Genomic DNA, 5,033 nt, shown 5'->3' with positions numbered 1-5,033 from the left:
ATGACTCATTCAGGGAATAAATCGATCAGATCCCTCTTCCATGAAACTAGACACCGACTATTGTACCTTTCCGGTGGACGATCTATCTCTAAAACCTGCACCACCACAATCAACTCCGTCGATATCCCGTAAAAAAACATCACCACCATCGCCTCCTCCAAATCTACATCATCGTCGCCTCCTTTAAAACCTACACCACAGTCATCTCCCAAAATCGATTCGCCTTAATCGTCACATCTGTTTCGAAATCCGCAGCAACGAATGACAGTGAATCGTCGATGCCATCTCCGACCATTGCAACCACAATCCCTTTCGCCTGTAAGTCTTTAATTCTATCAGTTTCTCCATTGGATCTATCTCCGCAAACACGTTGCTTCAACTGCAATTCTGGTATGAAAAAACACCTTGCAGAGAAGACTACTATTTCTCGCTCTTCGGTAAATTTATGGAACCAAAACTGAAAAATTAGGTCAATCAAAACGGAAAATGAAGAAAGTCGGACCCGAGAAGAAGAGGATCTGACGATCGTCCGCTGCCAGCCGAGATCCAGCCACTGATACTCTTCCTAGGGTAACTTACCCCTTCTTTTTATGTTTTTCTGATCCTACACACACGTTATAATCAATTCACATCGTTCTTTTGTCATTGTTGTGTATCCGATTTCGTTGGATCTGTGTGATAAAACTTTGTTTTGTTTCCAAACTATGGTCTCTCTTTTGGATAATTTAAGTTCTTTGGAATCATTGTTGTCCCAAAAGAACCTGGTTTCTGAAGAACTTGAGAAATATTTTGTTTCTAAACCATTGGAAGATGATTTGATTACGTCAGGGCTAATGTCATCGATCGATTTTGTCAGCATCATGTCTCTTTCTCTTCTAAGAACTCTGCAAACCTCTCTAGGAGGACTCAAGCTGCCAGGTGGCAACAGACATGCAATAACTAGGTTTTGTTATGAAAGAGCTTCTATTATATTATGCACAACTTCTACCTCCTACACATTACAGTAAGTCAAAATGGAGCCTTTGAAGTTATTGGTTATAGATGAAGCTGCTCAGATGAAAGAGTCTGAAGCCATCATTCCCCTACAAATTCCTGGAATGAAACATGTTATTCTCATTGGAGATGAGTGCTAATTACCTACAACAGTTAAAAGCAATGTAAGACTAGTCTATATTTCTATTTTCAAAATTTTGTATTTTAAGCCATACTTGGATTGAGTCAATGTTTTTGGACAGGTTTCAAGTGAATGCAGATTGGGAAGAAGCTTATTTGAAAGATTGAGTTTGTTGGGTCATTCTAAGAACCTACTGAATGTTTAATACAAAATGCATCATCAAATAAGTTCCTTCCCAAATAGGAAGTTTTATCATAAGCAAATCTTGGGTGCAGAAAATGTGACAAGTAAAAGTCATGGAAAGCAATATCTATGGCAACTATGATTAAAGCGGTTCATGGGCTAATAATTAAGGTGAAATGTTCACTCGACCCGGTAAACCCAGTGATTGCCTCCTTTAGCCTCACAAAAATGAAAACTTTGTTTAATTTTTTTAATAGAAAACTTTTTTTTTGTTTTTTTATTAATGGCTTCCACACGTTATCAGGCAAGATTAGCTCATGGATTGACTTAGATTCAGAATATGATACTCTTGAGAGGATTTTGAAATTGTTTTGAAGTAATAATTAGCCTAACCTTCTCATCTGTCTTTACAGGTTAAAAACATGCAATGTTTGTGCATGCTTAATTATAATTTTTTTTTAAATCTTGAATAAACTTATTCTTTTTCAGGCATGTCTTCTTCCTACACCCAAGAGGCCATCTTGTGGTAATTATTCAAGATGTGTAAATCAGATTCTATAAAACCTTAATAATATGCAGGTGTTCAAAGTTTCCTTTACACATCTCTCTTTTCATTTTTATTTTCTTTATTCTTATGCTTCACTTCCATTCCAAAGTTGTGGCTTAGGATTCCGCTGGAGAAGTCTGATGTTGATGATGATGCTGTCAACGGGGTTACTGATGGCATGGTAAGTTCCCTCAACTCAGTAAAAAGAAACAAGGGCAATTTTGTAATAAGAAACATCATTATAGTTTCTCTTTCTTGTCTTTCTCACTAAATTATGATACTTCATCCTTTAGTTTTACTAAAAATATGTTTTTATTTTTGCACCATAGAGGAGTTTCGATTTATGTTGATGCAACCACAAAGTGTTCTGATGGTTGGAAATGGCTCAATTCTGATTAACCAAACAAAGGTAAATTACGCCACCACCACAAAACCAAGTCAAGTTCCCTCCTATGTGACAAATAGAAATGTCTGTTAACAAGCAAGCAGGTAAATGTATATATTTAAATAAACTAACCAACCTTAATGTAAAAAATATATTCTTAATTTAATTAATACTTAATTTTAAAAGGAATTTTGATGTTGTGACTTTAAAAAGAGAAGGAATATGGGGTTTTATGCGGAAAAGTCCCATTATTTTTGGAAATTTTTTGATAAGATCCTAAAAAAAATTGAACATAAAAGTCCCATTATTTTTGAGAAAAATCACATAATTTGTCATTTGCTGTCACACCCCAAAACCGGAACGGCGGAAACGTTCGGGGGTGGAGGACGTCATGTTCAGTATCACAACAATGCAAAGTAGTAAACAAGCAACAACATCATCCATTGCATTAATAATATAATTTCATACAAGTGTGTTTTGTCAAGTTATATAGACACCAAAAATATGAATCAAAATAAATGATGAGTCTTGAACGAGCTCCATCTTCTCAAAACCTGGCACAGGTACCTGTCTACTGGTGACCTGAGAATACAAGTTATTTTGAAAGAGTTTATCAGCTTTAAAGCTGGTGAGTTCATAAGTATATTAGTGTCTGTATTTGTATGAAAGCGTTTGTAAATCTGTAATGTATAAGTTTGTAAAAGTTTGTAATTGTTTGAATTCCCCTAGAAAACCCTATGTTTCCTACTAAAAGTAGCCTTCTACCAAGGCATCTAGTATCTGTGTGTGTATCTCTTGTAAGAGTATGTATTTTCCCAAATATGACTATCATTAACCAAAAATATAGTTTTTACATTACTGTTTATTGTGTGAAGATCACAAAGCAAATGCAATGGAAAAATGAAATAGTACTGTAGTGTTGTATTAAGTAACTACTGCTGTACTAACTACCTTAAACCAATTGTTATTTAAAGTACCATGTGATCGGCCTGTATCCTGCTACCGACTATAAACACGACGATGTAAGACGTCGGAAGAAATGACGTTTGGCACCCGTAGACTTGCAAGTCCCACTATAGCGAGCAGCAAGGTGTAGGATAGTCAATCCAGTATAGATCTATACACAAACTCATACGCTCCCCACTTAAGGAGATTATGGATACAAAACGGCCATGACAGGTAATGCCATGCCCCGTTACGTGGCTCACATAACTGTAGTAATGTTCTAGTATATGTATGTGCTAGCTGTATTGTGTGTTCTCTCCCTGTCTAGCATGTATGTATGTTCTTGTATATGTATGTGCTAGATGTATTGTGTGTTCTCTCCATGTCTAGCATGTATGTATGTTCTCTCTGTATGGTATTGTTTCATGTATGTACTGACTCTTTGTATGTTTCACTGTTCTAGTAATAGTATTAGTATCTCCCTAAACTATACCTATTATAGCTTACTAGTAATGTTGTTTGAATGTATGAACATGTGTGTATACCTTTGCTACCCAAAGGTATTGAACTGAATGAAAGAAGGAACTTTTATATCTATATACATATACATAATATATAACTAGGATTCAAACGACCTTCGGACAAATAACCTAAATACCCTAAGTCCACAACCAAACAAGGAACAGGAAGTAAGGTGAGCTATCAGTCCTAAGTCCTTTCAATCCTACTTATATAACTATATCTATATAGATACACATTTAACAGAATATAAGTTTAAAAGAGTTTAATAAAAGTATTTGATATGTAAAAGAGTTTGTAAAACAGTTTGATAACACAGTTTGAAAAGAAGGAAATCCACTTGTTTGGTAGTTATTAATCACATGTGATTGATATAATAACTATAATAGTTCAACTTGTATCCCCCCCCCCATAAAAGCATTTAAAATCATTTAAAAGATTGATTAAGGGGTATGAACTCACCTGTAGTGAATGGTTTGGATGAACGGATTGATATAAGATGCTAAGTGTCAAGTGAAGACTTGAACACACACAAGGATCCTAGTTAACATATAATAACACATATATGTATCCAATTAGTCATTAAACAACTAATTAACCAAGTTAAGACATCCTAAGACATGTAAAACACTTGATTTAAGTGTTATAAGTGCTAAGGATTGCATCTAAGGGTTGTAGGACTTGGCTATTGAGTTTGGGGTCCAAGGGTAAACTCTTTATGAGTTTACGGTTTTGGGACCAACTCCATTTGAGTTTACGGTCGTAAACCCATGAGTTTACGGCCGTAAACTCATGGTACTTTTACCATTTTGTGATTTGAAGCTTATAAGGTCATAAGAAGCATTCCTACTTGAAGTCTAAGCCTTTGGAAGTGATTAGGGCACCATTTCACTCCTTTGTGGAGTTTACGGTCCATGGACCATTTCTCCTTGGGTTTACGGCCGTAACCCCAAATGGTTTATGGTCTTTTTGATGTTTAAAGTCCTAAGCAATTTAAGGATATGTTCTAGACTAGTATCCAAGGCTTGGTAAGGGACTATGGCACACTTTGGCCCCTTCATTAGGGTTTACGGTCCAAGAACATCTTAGACCGTAAACACCTTTGATCTTGTGTTTCCTTGTGTTTTCTAGATGATTAAGAAGTGTAGCAAGCCTTATAACAAGCCAAGGTAAGAGTACTTACTATGTAGAAGCTTGAAAGGGTGTTAGAAGTCCAAGAACACTAGTGTGTGTTCTTGGTGTTCTTGGTGAAACTAAGAACACTTGAAGATCTACACAAATGGAATGATTTCACGGATGGAATCACGTAAGATCACTAGATTAAGTAAGATATCGACTAA

The 5,033-nt window shown here is 35.8% G+C and overlaps 1 long non-coding RNA gene across 5 annotated transcripts; it reads left to right on the top strand.

Moving 5' to 3' along the window:
- Positions 1 to 206: 206 nt before the first annotated feature.
- On the top strand, positions 207 to 2,672 carry LOC145162484 (uncharacterized). Of its 5 annotated transcripts, XR_013739133.1 has the most exons (7): positions 209 to 318; positions 470 to 570; positions 829 to 1,157; positions 1,236 to 1,468; positions 1,787 to 1,876; positions 1,954 to 2,025; positions 2,174 to 2,672. It is a non-coding gene; the product is annotated as an uncharacterized LOC145162484 (long non-coding RNA). The 5 variants fall into 5 exon arrangements; XR_013739130.1 differs by having other exon boundaries at positions 207 to 390; positions 470 to 1,157; XR_013739132.1 differs by having other exon boundaries at positions 207 to 570.
- The last annotated feature ends 2,361 nt before the right edge of the window (positions 2,673 to 5,033 follow it).

The sequence above is a fragment of the Lactuca virosa genome, chromosome 3 (assembly GCF_052849685.1).
Source record: "Lactuca virosa cultivar CGN04683 chromosome 3, Lactuca_virosa_CGN04683_v6, whole genome shotgun sequence".
NCBI classification, from domain to species: Eukaryota; Viridiplantae; Streptophyta; class Magnoliopsida; order Asterales; family Asteraceae; genus Lactuca; species Lactuca virosa.
Note: the sequence above shows the minus strand (reverse complement) of the source record. Positions and strands in the feature narration are given on the sequence as shown.